At 43.5% G+C, this 16,830-nt stretch overlaps 1 long non-coding RNA gene across 3 annotated transcripts in view; it reads left to right on the forward strand.

Moving 5' to 3' along the window:
* Positions 1-10,606, forward strand: part of LOC140638503 (uncharacterized) — a 36,585-nt gene extending 25,979 nt beyond the window's left edge. The window contains exons 6-7 of one of the 3 annotated variants that reach the window (XR_012035533.1): positions 9,072-9,165; positions 10,209-10,606. This is a non-coding gene — a long non-coding RNA (uncharacterized lncRNA). The remainder of the gene's footprint in view (positions 1-9,071; positions 9,166-10,208) is intronic. The other 2 variants (XR_012035532.1, XR_012035534.1) reach the window with 2 other exon arrangements.
* The last annotated feature ends 6,224 nt before the right edge of the window (positions 10,607-16,830 follow it).

Below are 16,830 nucleotides of genomic sequence, written 5' to 3' on the forward strand. Positions count from 1 at the left end.
TGTTTTAGAGAATTCAGGAATATGTGTCACTTATTTATATTAATTTATTACAAAGGATAAAAGTCAGGAACAGACCGGTAGAAGAGATGCACAGGCAAAGTATGGAAGGAGAAGTGCATGGAGTGTCCATGCTCTCCTCAGGTGTGCCACCCTCCCAGCATCTTGATATGTTCACCAACTCAAAAGTTCACCTATCGCACCACCACTGCATGTTCCAGTGTTTTTACACAGCTTGATCTCTAGCTCCCTGCTCCTCTTCCCTCCCTGTAGGTCAGCAGGGGGGCTGAAAATTTCCACCTTTAAGCACAAGCTTGGTCTTTGTGGCAACCTGCCCCATCCTGAGGCTATTGAAGGGTCCCACCCATAATCACTTTATTAGCATAAACTCAGACTTGATGAAAGGGGCTTGTTAGGAATAACAAAGGATGCTCCCATCACTCTGGAGACTACAAGAGAATTTGGAGCTCTGTGCCAGGAACCAGAGACAAAGATCAAATATAATTTTTATTGGGATGCCTGGGTGGCTCAGCGGTTGAGTGTCTGCCTTTGGCTCAGGGAGTGATCCCGGGGTCCTGGGATTGAGTCCCACATCGGGCTCCCTGCGTGGAGCCTCCTTTTCCCTCTGCCTCTGTCTCTGCCTCTCTTTCTCTCTCTTGTGTGTTTCTCATGAATAAATAAATATAATCTTAAAAAAATATATATTTTTTATTATATCACACACTGGTACATATTTTCTGATTATCTACTCTATGACAAGTGCTGGAGATAGAATGGAGGGTTGCAGGGGAGGACAAGAAATACATGGTTCTTCCCTTCACTGAGATTGTAGTTTAGTGGAGGAGACAGATAAGTAAATAGGCAATTACAATTCATTTTAATCAGTGGTATTGTTAAAGAAGGAAAAAAAAAAGAGAGAGACAATAGGCCCGAAATGGACTCATTTGTGCAAAGCCCCATGTCAGCAAACCAAGATTTAATATCTAACTTAATTGCAACTTCAGCCTCACCCAGGAATGTAACCTTCAACCATCAACATGAAATCAACTGGTTAGTGCTAGTGAGGTAATTTGCTTGGTGGAAGCCCCCTTTCCCCTAAAGAAGATGACCTTGCCTGCCAATTCATTCTTTGTTAGAAAACTTAGCTTTTCTGCCCTCTTCGCCTATAAGAACCTCCCATTTTGTATGACTCATTGGACCTTCTTCCTATTTGTTTGTGGGGATGCTGCTGGATTCATGAATCATTGAATGATACCAGTTTGCTCTTTCATGTTTACTTGATTGACTTTTGTTTTTTAAGAGTATGAAGAAGATGGGTGCCTGGTGGTTCAGTTGGTAGACATGTAATCTTGATCTTGGGGTTGTGAGTTCAAGCCCCACACTGGGCTTGAGCTTTCTTAAAAATAAAAAAAGGGGGACGCTTGCGTGGCTCAGTGGTTGAGCATCTGCCTTTTGCTCAGGGTGCCATCCCGGGGCTCTGGGATCCAGTCCCACATCAGGCTCCCTGCCTGGGGCCTGCTTCTCCCTCTGCCTGTGTCTCTGTGTGTCTCTCTGTGAGAGACACGAATAAACAAATACAATCTTAAGAAAAAAAAACAAGAGAGAGAGTATGAAGATAGTAAAAGAGTGGGATGCATGGAGGAAAAGCTGTGAAGGGTGAGGGGCAAAGGTAAAAGATAAGAATAGAGTACTTGAAAAAAAAAAAAGAACAAAGTACTTGAAACTACACTGGTTCTGAAAACTGAATATTCCCATGCAAAAGAATCAAGTTGGTCTTAATTTAGCACCATATGCAAATTAAAATAAAGTGAATTAAAGATCTAAATGTAGGGGATCCCTGGGTGGCTCAGCAGTTTGGCGCCTGCCTTCGGCCCAGGGTGTGATCCTGGAGACCTGGGATCGAATCCCACGTCGGGCTCCCTGCATGGGGCCTGCTTCTCCTTCTGCCTGTCTCTGCCTTTCTCTTTCTGTGTCTCTCATGAATAAATAAATAAAATCTTCAACAACAACAACAACAACAACAAAAAAGACATCTAGAGATGGATGGTAGTGAGGGTCGCACAACAATATGAATATTAATGCCACTGAACTATCCACTTAAAAATGGTTCAAATGGTCAATGTTTTAAAAATGATTTTATTCATTTATTTTACAGAGAGAGAACACAAGCAGGGGGAGCAGCAGGCAGAAGGAGAGGGAGAAGCAGGCTCCCTGTCAAGCGGGGAGCCCAATGCAGGGCTCCATCCCAGGATCCTGGGATGATGACCTGAGCCAAAAGCAGACACTTAACCAATTGAGCCACCCAGACACCCCTCAAATGGTTAGTTAATATATATCTTACCATAATTAACAACAACAAAGTAGGACAATAACACGTGTTGATGAAGATATGGAGAAATTGAAACCCTCAAACACTGCTGATGAGATTGCAAAATGGTGTCACCAGTTTAGGAACAGTGCCGCTAAAGGGTGAACATAGAGTTACCATTTGACCCAGCAAATTCCTACATGTATATACCCAAGAGAAATGGGTATATATGCCCACATAAAAACTTGTACTTACCTGTTCATTGCAGCATTATTAATAATAGCCAAATATGGAACAAGTCCAATGTTCATCAACTGATTAATAGGCAAATGAAATGTGATATATCCATACAACAAAATAATATTCATCCATAAAAAAGAATGAAGTACTGACACATGCTATAGTATGAATGAAACTTGAAACATTTTGTTAAGGAAGAAAAACCAGGGACGCCCTTGAGCATCTGCCTTTGGCTCAGGTCGTGATCCCGGAATCCGGGATCAAGTACCGCATGGGGCTCCTTGCGGGGATCCTGCTTCTCCCTCTGCCTGTGTCTCTGACTCTCTGTGTGTCTCTCATGAATAAATAAAATCTTAAAAAAAAAAAAAAAAAAGGAAGAGAAGCTGGACACAAAAGGCCCTAGGCTGCTAAATTCTACGTATGTGATGTGTCCAAAAAAAGGCAACTCTATAGAAATGGGAAGTAGACTAGTAGTTGCCAGGGGCTGGGCGAGGGGGCAATGGGGAATGATTACTAATGAGGATGTGTTTGTTTTGGGCTAATGAAAATGTTCTGGAATTAGACAGTGATGGATGCACGTCTTTGTGAATAAGCTAAAAACCACAGAACTGTACATTTTAAAAAGGTGAATGTACAGTATGCAAATTATATCTCAATTTTTTAAAAGATTTTTAATTTATTTATTCATGAGAAACACACAGAGGGAGAGGCAGAGACATAGGCAGAGGGAGAAGCAGGCTCCATGCAGGGAGCCTGACGTGGGACTTGATCCTGGGACTCCAGGATCATGCCCTGGGCCGAAGGCAGGCGCCCCCTGACCGCTGAGCCACCCAGGGATCCCTCTCAAATTTTTTTTTAAACTGAAAAAAGACTCATCTGGAGATCTTGTTAAAAATGCAGATTCTGAGTCATTAGGTCTGGGGCTGGACCTCAGATTCTGCATTTCTAACCTATTCCTGGGTTATGCGGACGTTGATGGTCTTGGAGCATACTAAGTGGCAAGTCCAGGCGGTAGCCTGCTCTTGATTTAGCAGTTCACTTTACACAGCCAACAGCTCTGTCCCCTGAGCTCCTGAAAGGGCAGCTGCCCAAGAACAGAACTCTGAAGTCAAATGCACTTGAGCCCCTCAGTGGCTCAGAATAATACACACAGTCACTGTAATTGGACAGTGTCATGAGATCAATGTCTCCTGCTATGCAAACAATCTCTGTGGCTTGGCCTGAGCATTTACTAGCAGCAAGAGACCATTACACAGCAGTCGCCTTGTATTATAGCCTCAGCACACACATAAAATGTACAAATAAAATAAAATAAAGGGAAAGTTCACAGAGTGATTTAAGTTACTATTTCTTATGACTGAGCACAAAGTCAGTATGCTGATACTTTCCATAGATCTTTTGGTTATAATTATTAATCCCATGCCAAGAAACCTCAGTTCTTTCAATTTTATGTCCATAGCCCATGCTTCTGAGGGCTGGTTTTAATTTCTTCCTTGAAGTCTGGAATAATGTTATAGTGGAAAGATAGACCCAATGGGAATGATTGAATCCCAGGTGAAAATCCATTGAAAGAGCCATACACTAAAACCAAAGGCCAACTAACACTCAAAGAAATATCCTCCTTTTCCAGAAATGATCCTGTGTGGGAGGGTAAAAAGAAAGTGATTGATGTTTATTAAATATCTAATAGGTACCAGGCACTCTTCGTGTGTTAACTTGTTTATATTTGTTAAGAATGCTTTTGAGTACAAGTAACGATATGTGACTATAATGGATGTATTCATTAGCTATTGCTGGAAAACAAACAATACCCAAATCTCTGTGGCATATGATAGCCAACATTTTTTTCTGACTCATACATGTGTGGATTGGCTGAAGGTGACTATTGTAGGTTGGGTTAGTGCCAGGCCATGAATTTAAGTCCTGTTTCCCACATCTCCTTCTGAGACCCATAGGTTTCTCAAGGCATGTTCTTTTCATGGAGATGGCGAAAGCAAAAGGGCAACACAAGCTTCACAAGCATATATATTTTAAGGCCCTGCTTACATTTCATCAGTCAATATCCCATTATACAATGCAAATCACATGACGAAGACCAAAGTCAAGACATGGGGAGGGACACCCTCCATGAGGCTAATATAGATGGATAATTCTAATACAGGGCAGGAAATAATTGGAACTGATCTTCCGATATACCTGTGTGGCTTAGTCAAATAGCCATTTCTGGTTGGTTTGTTTCTTTTCTTTTTTTTTTTTTTTTTGGTTTGTTTCTTTTCAAACAGGGAGTCTGAAAGCAGGCAGGTGGCCCATGCCTGGGGAAGTATTCAATAATAATGCTAACCCAGGCCTTTCCTCTTTCCTTTCTGCCATCTTCAGCATGCTGGATTTGCCTTCATGAATAAATTTCCATGATTGTGACATGGCTGCTCCACTTGCAGCCCTATATCTGTATTGCCAGTAGGAACTAATAGGAAGCAGAAAGGGACAGGGCCTGATTTCACAAGGCAAAAGTTTTCCCAGAAGCTTTCTTCAGCTTATTAATCTTTGTTTTGTTTTTGTTTTGTTTTTTAAAGATTTTATTATTTTATTCATGAGGGACACAGGGAGAGGCAGAGACACAGGCAGAGGGAGATGCAAGCTCCTTACATGGAGCCAGATGTGGGACTCGATCCCAGGACCCCAGGATCACAACCTGAGCCAAAGGCAGACGCTCAACCACTGAGCCACCCAGGCGTCCTGGGATGAATATTTTTTGAAGATTTTACTTTCAGGTAATCTCAAACTCACAACCCCAAGATTAAGAGTCACATGCCCCACTGCCTGAGCCATGATGAATTCTTTTTTATTTTATTTTTTTGCCATGATGAATTCTTATAAGAATTCATTTGAGATGAAACCTTATAAAATCTCAAGAAGTGGGCAGCCCTGGTGGCGCAGCGGTTTAGCGCCGCCTGCAGCCCAGGGCTTGATCCTGGAGACCCTGGATCAAGTCCCACGTCCGGCTCTCTGTATGATGCCTGCTTCTCCCTCTGCCTGTGTCTCTGCCTCTCTCCCTCTCTGTCTCTATGAATAAATAAATAAAATCTTTAAAAAAAAAAGTCTCAAGAAGTAGGCACATTTTTAAGGTTTTATTTTTTTTTAAGATTTTATTTATTTCTTTGAAAGAGAGAGAGAGAGAGAGAGAATGAGCAGGGGGGAGGGGCAAAGGGAGAGGAAGAAGCAGACTTGCTGCTGAGCAGGGAGCCCAATATGAGGCTTGATCCCAGGACCCTGAGATCATGACCTGAGCCAAAGGCAGACACTTAACCCACTGAGCTACCAAGGCACCCCGTGTTTAAGGTTTTAAGTATGCTTTGCCAAACTGCTCTGCATAAAGGATGCCCTAATTTACCCTCCCACATTCTGTCCCATTGGAATATAAGCTTCATGAAGATAGAGACTTTGCTGTGTTCATTTCTGTAGACACAACATTTACAGAAGTACTTAGGAAATAGATTCTCAATAAAAACATTCTAGGTGGGTTTGTCAAGAACTTTGGAGGGTCTGAGATCTTCTTCTACGTGCAAGTTAATAAGATGGCCCGCCAGGGGCGCCTGGGTGGCTCATTTGCTTAAGCAGCAGACTCTTGATTTTGGCTCAGGTCATGATCTCAGGGTCCTGAGGTGGAGATTGAGCCTCACCCACAGGAGGCTCCGCAGTCAGGGATTCTTTCCCTCTGCCCCACCCCCTACTCATGTGCTCTCTCTTTCTCTCTCTCTCTCAATAAAAATTAAATCTTTAAAAAAGGGGGGCACCTGGGTGGCTCAGTCGGTTGAGTGTCCAACTCTTGGTTTCAGCTTAGGTTATGATGTCAGGGTCATGAGACTGAACCCCCATTTGGGCTCTGTGCTCAGCACAGAGTCTGCTTGAAATTCTTTCCCCCTCTCTCTCTCCCTCCTCATCTGCTTCTCTATCCACTCTCACTTTCGCTCTTTCTGAAATAACAAAATCTTAAAAATAAAAATAAAGAATAAGATAGCCTGCCACATCTTCATGAATGCTAGCAGATAGCACAAGTCTCCTACATCAGAGACCAAAAGACAAGTATTCACTGCAAGAGCAATGACTGGTGTACCAGCATTTGTGCCAGTTTCCCGAGCCCCATATCCAAAGGGCAGGGCAAAAGGAACAAGGGATGCCTGCATGTAATGGGATGCATTACAGAAAAAGAAGCTTAAGTTTAGGCCCCAAATAAAACTGCCTGGCTTTTGCCCAGAGGGAGACATTAGGATTCTACATTGGACAGTAAACAAATTTGCCCTTTGTTTTGGAAGGAGATACTATCTCTATCTTCCAGGGCTGTTTGCTATACCATCTTACAATGTGGAAAAGCTCCGTTCATAAAGCAAGCAGAAACACCTGAGACGCATAGAGAATTGTCTCCTAACAACGCCTGTTATTTCTACACTGTCATGGCTTTTGGCAAATTCTCCCATGAGTATGCCATTCCATTGGCCATTTTGATTCATCTGACCCACAGAAGGTAGAACCAAATCTATTTACTTTGCCTCAACAACATTTAATTAAGGTTACTGTTCACAGGACTCTAAGCAAAAGTATTGGCCTTGGCAATCCTCCCACCCCTGGTCCTGGACTCAGCTAGCTGAACAAATCCCATAAACCATCTGGATCTACCTTGGAAAGCCAGGTGGCTTTCTCCTTAAATTTTTGTACTGACCTTTCCTCTTGGCCCAAGGCATTGATCCAGATATAGCAGGATGTACTAGCAATTGCGCAGATCCCCCTGTGGCCTGCAGAAAGGAAGCCTAGGGCACTTACATCATCCATAACAACTCTGGCCAGTGAGTTGAGGCTGACCTGAAAGTCTTCCAAGGATGAGGTGGTATCATTTGATCACCAGCTAAAGTCAGGGACAAGTTTTATACCACCTGTTCTAATTGGATGACTTCCATTGCAGGGATAACTGCCCACAGGGTGTGAAAAAGAAGGAGCCAGCTATGGCTCTGGGAGTGGTAGGGTACCTCATTTGGGAGAGATCTCTGCTGATCTATGGAGGCTACAGGATCTACTTGTGATACTTCCTTAACACCTGAAGATATCTTATGACCACCCCTATGGTGTAAGTCATGGTGTTTTCAGGAGAGAGACAAATTAATGCCTGGCTTCCACACAAGAAGTGCACATGACCCTTGTGGAAAGAGAGCATTGCTTACAATTGTTGGGGCCTCCCACAATTGTCCCACATGGAACCTACACCAGTCAGAGGGTAGAGGATGACACTGTCTCAGACATCTCCTGGCCAGTGAGTAGACCCAAAGGCACCAATACAGTTTGAATTGTTGAGGAATAACCAGAGAGCAGTGAGTCCTGTGCTGTCTGTCAGGCCACCAGCTGGGGCATTTCTCCCTGCACCATCCTCACACCCCTCCCCCCGCCCCCCCACAAATGACTGAGCAGTGACTGTGGGAATGGAATTGGAAAGAGGTTGACAGGTGTTTTGTGTGGGAGGCACAGGAGCTGGGGCCAAGCCTGGTGTTCCCAACAGATTTCTCAGTAAGGTTAAAGAGAACAGTGCTCATGAAATCATTATCAAAGGCTTCTCCTGGAGGGGGAGGCGGGGGAGGGGTGGTTAACCCAGTAGACAGATCTAAGGCATTTGCGGCAGCTTGGAAATGAGGGCATTTCCCTTTGCTCTTCCTCAACGGCCACAAAATCAGTGTGTCCATTCCAGTGACTTCACCTTTTCAAATCATCTCCTGCTCACACAAAGCCCTCTTGTCTGAAAGGCTGGCGCGGGGACTAGGGCATTTTTATAAAACTTATTAGAGAACCACCACAGGCCCCACTTTAGGGTGCTACTCAAGGGGGACTCAGCGAGCAGGGGACCCAGTGAAATGTTCATTCTCTTTGTGATCTAGGACCATGTTAATCCAAAAAGAGAGTCCGGGTGGCTGAGGTAGAATGAAGTTGGATTCTTTTTGGCTCTCTTTGGCCAGGTTTCTACCCTATGATGGTTGATTTTATGTGTCAACTGACTGGGCCCCAAAGGGCCCAGACATTTGGTCAAACATTATTCCGTGTGTGTCTCAGGTGTTTCCAGATGATTTGAACATCTGAAGCAGTAGAATGAGTGAAGCTGATGGCTTGCCCCAGTGTGGGTGGGCCTCATCCAACCCACTGAAGATCTTAATAGAATAAATGACTAAGCAAGTAAGAATTCTTTCTCTCTGCTTGACTGTCTTCAAGCTGGGACACCAGTCTTCTCCTCCCTTTGGACTTGGAATGGAACTTATACCATCAGGTCTTCTGGGTCTCCAGCTTGCCTACAACATCTTAGAATTCTTAGCTTTCATAATTATACATATAGGATTTCTATTTCCTATTGTTTCTGTTTCTCCAGAGAACTCAGACTACACTCTAGGAAGGGATAGTCTGGGCTACCAATAGCACAGAAATGGTCAAGATGGAATTCTGAATTTTCAAAATAAGTCAAGCCACTCCCCCTTTCATTCTGATTGTTACTCAGGAAGCAGCCAAGAGTTGATGGTCACTTTCTGGGGACAGCTGTATTCAGGGACCAGACTGTCTGACTGACTCAGGACCAGAAAGAGGTGAGGAGGGTGAGTCAGAAATCTTTTTGAGTTGGCGGAGGACTCTATAATACCAGATGCTTATGTATGTTAAAGAGTACTGTGGGCTGAATTATGTCCCTTCAAAATTCATATGTTGAAGCCCTAACCCCTAGTGCCTTAGAATGTGATGGTATTTGGAGAGAGGGCCTTTTAAGAGGTAATTAAGTAAAATGAAATCATTAGGATAGGCCCTAATTAGGGGCATCTGTGTGGCTCAGTCAGTTAACTGAACTCAGGTCATGATCTCAGCATCCTGGGGTGGAGCTCTCCCTATGCTTTCGCTCTCTTGCTCTCTCTTTCTCTCTGTAAAATAAATAAATAAAATCTTTTTAAAAAAAGATTTATTTATTTATTTATTATTTTATTTATGATATCTCTCTCTCTATATATAGATCTCTCTCTATATATAGATCTATATCTCTCTCTATATATAGATCTATATATAGATATAGATATCTATATCTCTATATCTATATCTATATATAGAGAGAGGCAGAGACACAGGAGGAGGGAGAAGCAGGCTCCATGCCGGGAGCGTGATGTGGGAGTCGATCCCGGGACTACAGGATCGCACCCTGGGCCAAAGGCAGGCGCCAAACCGCTGAGCCACCCAGGGATCCTAAATAAAATCTTTTTTAAAAAAGGGTGGGCCCTTATTAAATTTATATATAATTTATATTGTTTGTATGTAAATATAAACTACCTCTGTGTCCCCAATAGCCACAAAATTTCCCCAGAAGCAGCCACTGTTTATTGTGTCACCTTGATCCCCTGGAATAAACCAGGAATAAACACCAGGGTGGGTAGGGGACAGGCTTCCATATCATCAGAGTCACTAAATATTGGGAGTTGGCATTCCAGAGGATCCTGACCAAGATTATTTATTGGCTTCTGAGTGTCTACTCTGTGGCTCGAGATTCCTGGTCAGGTCACTCAAACCAATGCCCCCGACTCCCATAAAGCAGCAGAAATCAGGAAGGTGAGAATCTCAAGTAAATCTCCCTCCTATTTTCTCTCTTTATATCCTGCAGGTAAGAAGGCCCTACTACTTAGAAACCCGAGTGCACTCCGAGTCCCCAGAGGAACATCACTCAACACAGTTGTCCAATTGTGACTGGTTAAAATAGCATGTAAGACTTTGAAAATGGACAGAGAAGACGGACACCTGCAGATAGAACAGAATGACTCAGAAGCATCCAGCATCCCTGCAGATTCGATGTATTTCATGAAAATAAATGAATAAAGATACATAGATACATGACTTGCCCAAGGCCATGTAGCCATTAGCTAGGTCTGGGGCTCAACACTAGGATGCCAGCTGAGCCTGCTGGAAACTTCTGCAGCACAGTATTGTTATCTGGAATGTCTTCCTTCGCTTAGCATGTGTCTGCCAGGACACTGCCTATACTAGAATAAAATGACTTCTTGACTTGTCTGTCTCTCCTACATGACTTCAACTCATGTGACATATTCTTTATTTTCAGCGACTCCCAATAGGATGCAAAGTCTTTTGAGGGCAAGGCTTTTTTCTAACTGATGTGAAATTCACATTAGTGAACCACTGTAAAGCGTACAACTCAGCGGCATTAGGGCCATTCATGTTTTCCAAGCATCATCCCTCTCTAGTTCTAAGACATTTTCATCACCAAAAGGAGACTCGGGTACCGGGGAAGCAATCCTTCCCATTATCCCCTCTAGCTCACACCTGGCAATCACTCATCTATGTTCTGTCTCGTGGGTTTGGCTATTCTGAACACTTCATACAAACGAAGTCCTCCCACATGTGTCTGGCCTCTTAACATGTTTTTGAGATTAACCACTCTGTTGTATGGATCAGTACTTCAGTTCTTTTTATGGGTGAATAATATTCCATGGTATGGATTAGCCACATTTTATTTATCCATTCATTTGCGGACATTTGGGTGTTCCTATCTTTTGGTGTCTGGGAAATAGGGCAGGGTTTTTGTTTTTTGTTTTTGTCTACCCCTCCCCCCCCTTTTTTCCCAGGGCCTAGAATGGAGGAAGGAAAGGTGGGCCAGGTGTTACTAATTTCCATCCTCCCTGATACTAATAGGCATTGCTAAAAGACTTGTAGATCTGAGATCAAAAGAATGAATGACCAGAGAAGCAATTATGGTAGAAGGCACTGTAAGGGAGGAAGGGAGGAACCAGAGAAAAGCTTTCTATTTTCTGCCTTTTGAACTTGAAGAAATGAATCATGATGGCCACAGAGAGACATTTATATGCCTAATTGTCAGGAAGGAGGTTATTTATTAACTGACAACAAAGGCAAAACGATGCATTAAGATGTTGGGAGATTCACAGTAAATCAAAAATAGATGGAGAAGGCAGATCCTACCCAGGGGTCGAGCTCCAGGGAGAAAGTCATTGGAATCCAATTGTTTCCCCCACAGAGGACTTCATTAAATTGCTGAAATTACCAGGAGCCTATTGCAAAAAAAAAAAGAAAGAAAGAGCGAAGGGAGTAATTTCTCTTTAATTGTTCATGCAATTTGGAAGAAATTAAATTGCAATTACGTCGTTTACTTATGAGGAGACCGAGTGTGAACACCCTGTGGGGACCCCTATCAGCCTTTTGAAAACAAATGGTTTTTTTGCTCAGGAATAGTTCCCTGGGGGCCTCCCGGGTCCTCGGCGGGTTGGGCTACTCTGGCGCGCCCTCTCCTGGCCACGTGCGGAAGGACGGACAATTGCCCTCCTGTTCCCTATCACAAGCAGGAACGGTCCATTTCAGTTGCACAAGGTAGGTGTGCAAATTCATTCACACTCAAACCGGAAAGTCTATCTCAGCATGTGCCACTTGGGGTGCAGGGAGGGCTGTCTAGGTCATCCCACGTTAAACATGGTCATTATAAATTAATTATGAAAAAAAAATAAATTAATTATGATTATGGTTACACTCTCAAGTAGTTCTGAATTATCTGAGTAGGAAAAGTCAGTTTCCCCCCACGTGCTTTCGCACATCCTAGGTGGGATCGCTTGGGTATTTCATAAAATTCCAGAATTTTCCATTTTCCTATATGCATATACAAGCATGTCACCATCTCCCCCTCCCCCAATTGGGATCACAATTTTATGTGCGGCTTGGCACTTTGCTTCTTCCTCAAGCCCCCCTCCCCCTTTTTAAAAGATTTTATTTATTTATTCATGAGAGACACACAGAGAGAGGCAGAGACATAGGCAGAGGAAGGAGCAGGCTCCATGCAGGGAGCCCGATGCAGGCCTCGATCCCAGGACCCTGGGATCATGACCTGAGCCAAAGGCAGATGCTCAAGCACTGAGCCACCCAGGTGCCCCTGCTATTTTTTTTAACGGAAGCTCTTTGCCCAAGTTGGGGCTTGCACTAAGGATATGGAGATCAAGAGCCAGACCGGTGCCCCTGCTATTTCTTTTTAATTACAATAGTGCAGCAGCAAATATCCTTGTATATTTACATGTTTTTGCAGGCCCCCATCTGGGCACATTGCTATGTAAATGATAAAGTGGCCATTGAGGACGGTGCTAGAATAAGATGTTCATTTCTATCTTTTTTTTTTTTTTTTTGGAAGTCTGGGGTTAGAATCGTGCGCGAGAGGTTTGAGAACCCAGTGCTCTTCGACCTTCCTATTTCGAATTCTCCACCACAGCGGCCACTTTACGATCCCAACCTGGAAACTGCGCGCAATCATCTGGTCACATATGATAGGTCGGGACGTGGTCACGTGACCACGCCGGCGGCAAAGGAGGCCGGGAAATGTAGTCTTTCTTTTGGATGACCATGTGGTCAGGAAGGAAGAAGGCTGGAGAGGAGTTATAAGGGGCGAGTAGCCCTCCCGGATCAGCAGCGATAAGGGGGAGCGAGATGAGGCTCCAAAATCAAGAGCTCTCCTTGAGGCGGACGTAACAGGATTTGGTGATTGAATGAATGAGAGGGATGAGAAAAGGGGAAGTAGCTTAGATGACAGCAGGGTTTCTTGTGCTTTAGGGAAACACCCCACCCCAGCGTGTTTTGTGCAGTATCTCCTGCAGCCACCGATCCCTGCCTGTCCTTCCCCCAGAAAATACAAAATCCCTGGTGGTTCTTTTCTTTTACCCAGCTCATTCGGGCTGCTCTCCACCCCCAAATGTACTGCCAGCTGCTGTTTACTTAGGAGATGAAAACTAATTTCGGTTTTAGCTTTAGCATAACCTAATCTCGAAGCAAATCAGCTGCTGCTGCCCAAGAATGAGGGACTTCAGAGTGAAATAGAAATGACTTCTGACTTACGGGCTCCATGAAGTTATGCCACTGCACAATGCTACTGTGGAGTTAAAAATACTTCCAAAAAATATATATATACTTCCAAAAAGAAAAAAAAAAAGAAAGAAAAGAAAGGAAAGGAAAGAGGAAAGAAAGAAAAGAAAAAAGAAAAGAGAAAAAAGGAAAGGAAAGGAAAGAGGGAAGGGGAGTAGAGGGGAGGAAAAAGAAAAGCTTCCTCTGTAAATTCTGAAAACACCACGTTCAGTATATTTTTCTTCTCTATCCGGGATACCCTTCCTTCCACTCTGCCTCAATATCATCTTTTTTTTTTTTTTTAATATATTTTATTTATCTATTTATTCATGAAACAGAGAGAGGCAGAGGCACAGGCAGAGGGAGAAGCAGACTCCACGCAGGGACTCAATCCCAGGACTCCAGGATCACGCCCTGGGCCAAAGGCAGGCGCTAAACCGCTGAGCCACCCAGGGATTCCCTGCCTCAATATCATCTTATCAGTGACAAGTGGTTGATCTCCCCTTGAGCCCCCCCCCCCGCCCCCCCACGTCAACCTCCTCAGAGTCACTGTTCTCTTTACCACTTTTGTCTTCAGCGCAGCACCTTATTTACAGTCTGACAAATAATAGGTTTACTTGGCAGGTGTTTTTTTTTTTTATATGTCCTCACCCCTTTAGAATATTGCAAGCTCCATGAGGGCACCGACTTGCACGTTCTGGTCACTGCTCTCTCTGGTGCCTAGAACAGTGGAATACCTTGCATCTCTTTGCATAAAGGCCAGTGCTGGCAAAGGTGGAAGGTATGGGAAATGGACCCTTCAGATAAACTGCTAGTGGCAAAGTTGTTCAGGACCAATTTTCTGGAAAGCAATTTAGCCCGACTCTTATTCTATATGTTTATCTTAAAATATAATCAGTGACACAAATATTTAGAATATGGGTTGTCAAACCTTCTCTTTTTTAAAAGATTTTGTTTATTTGACACAGAGACAGAGAAAGAGAGAAGGCATAAGCAAGTAGGGGGAGAAGCTGGCTTTCTGCTGAGCAGGGAGCCCGAGGTGGGGCTCAACCCCAGTACCCTGGGATCCTGTGCTCAGCTGAAGGCAGACGCTTAACCAACTGAGCCACCCAAGTGCCCTCAACGTTTTCTGTAAAGAACCAGATTGTACATATTTGTGGCTCTGTAGGACATACAGTCTCTGTCACAACTACTCAACTCTGCAGAGAGTAGCCTTAGGCAATATGTAAATGAATGCATGTGGCCGTGTTCCAATAAAACTTTATTTACAAAAATAGATGGTGGGCCAGATTTGGCTTGCAAAGCTATAGTTTGCTGATTTAGATTTAGAACAAAATGTCATTCATAATGGCATATATTGAGAATATCTGAAATATTCAACACTTGGGAATTAAATTATACTACATCCATAATGTGAAAATAATGTAGTCATTAGAAATGGCGTTTTCAAAGAAATCATAATGAACTAGGGATGTGTTTAGAGAAAATCATGTAGATGAGGTTAGTTCAGCCATTAAGTACCAGCTTAAACTCTGGAGTCAAAGAAATCTAAGCTTGATTCCAAACTTGGGCACTTCCTGGCAGTTTGACCTTGGGCAAATTGCTTCATTTTTGATAAACCTTAGTTTTTTTCATTTGAAAATTGGAGACAAGAAATTACCTATCTTCTAAGATTGTTGAGACATAATACTACATACAGCATATTCCTTGGCATACAAAAAGTGCTTAGGGGTGTCTGAGTGGCTCAGTCAGTTAGGTGGCCCACTCTTGATTTTGGCTCAGGTCATGATCTCAGGGTCCTGGAATCGAGTCCTGTCTCAGGCTCCACACTCAGCAGGGAGTTGCTTGGGATTCTCTCTCTTCCTGTGCCCCTCCCCCTGCTTATGCTCTCTCTCAAACTCTCTGTCTCATAAATAAATAAATAAATAAATAAATAAATAAATAAATAAATAAATCTTTTTAAAAAGTGCTTAACAAATGCTTGTTCTTGGGTTACCCGGGTGGCTCAGTGGTTGAGCACCCGCCTTTGGCTCAGGTGGTGATCCCCGGGTCCTGGGATTGAGTTCTTCATCAGGCTTCCCGTGGGGAGCCTTCTTCTCCTGCCTATGTCTCTGCCTGTCTCTGAATAAAAATAAAAAAAAAAATTTTAAAGATTTTACGTATTCATGAGAGACAGAGAGAGAGAGAGAGAGGCAGAGACATAGACAGAGGGAGAAGCAGGCTCTACGCGGGGAGCCCAACGTGGGACTCGATCCCGGGACTCCAGGATCACGTCCCAGGCCAAAGGCAGGTCAAAATGGACTTGTTTTTAGTTTTACAGACTGGTGAAGCTGGAAGGAAAGCTTCAAGGGTAAGTTCCTCTTAGGAGGAACTTAGTGTCCAAAAGACTAAGGAAGGATGCTGATTGGCCCATTTGGGGTCACATGACCACATCTTGGATCAATCAATGTGTCAGAAAGTTGAAGTACAGCAGTTTGGTTCCATTGTGCTCAGGTGTTTGTCCCTGTGACAAGGGATGACCGTGCAACCTGACCTCAGAGCACATTATTGTATGCTCTACAGCCATTCAATGGGTTTCTTTTCTTTTCTTTTCCTTCTTTCCTTCCTTTCTTTTTTTCTTTCTTTCTTTATATTTATTTATTTTTATTTTTAATTTTTATTTATTTATGATAGACACACACACAGAGAGAGAGAGAGAGAGAGAGAGGCAGGCAGAGACACAGGCAGAGAGAGAAGCAGGCTCCATGCACCCGGAGCCCGACGTGGGATTCGATTCCGGGTCTCCAGGATCACGCCCTGGGCCAAAGGCAGGCGCTAAACCGCTGCGCCATCCAGGGATCCCCTTTTCTTTTCTTTTTTTTTTTTTTTTAAGGATTTCTTTCTCTCTCTTCTTTCTTTTTTTTTTCTTTCTTTCTTTCTTTCTTTCTTTCTTCTTTCTTTCTTTTTCTTTTCTTTTTCTTTTTTTTTAAAGACTTATTTATTTATGATAGAGAGAGAGAGAGGGCAGAGACACAGGCAGAGGGAGAAGCAGGCTCCATGCCAGGAGCCCGATGTGGGACTCGATCCCGGGTCTCCAGGATCGCGCCCTGGGCCAAAGGCAGGCGCTAAACCGTTGAGCCACCCAGGGATCCCCTTTCTTTCTTTTTCTTTCTTCTTTCTTTCTCTTTCTTTCTTTCTTTCTTTCTTTCTTTCTTTCTTTCTTTCTTTCTTTCTTCTTTCTTTCTTTCTTCTTTCTTATTGATTTTATTAATTTATTCATGAGAGACACAGAGAGAGAGGCAGAGACATAGGCAGAGGGAGAAGCAGGCTCCCTGTGGGCGCCCGATGTGGGACACATCTACTTTGTCCACATGTGTCTGTGCATCAAAAGTCTTACTGGG

This window comes from Canis lupus, chromosome 8 (genome assembly GCF_048164855.1).
Source record: "Canis lupus baileyi chromosome 8, mCanLup2.hap1, whole genome shotgun sequence".
In the NCBI taxonomy this organism is placed as follows: domain Eukaryota; kingdom Metazoa; phylum Chordata; class Mammalia; order Carnivora; family Canidae; genus Canis; species Canis lupus.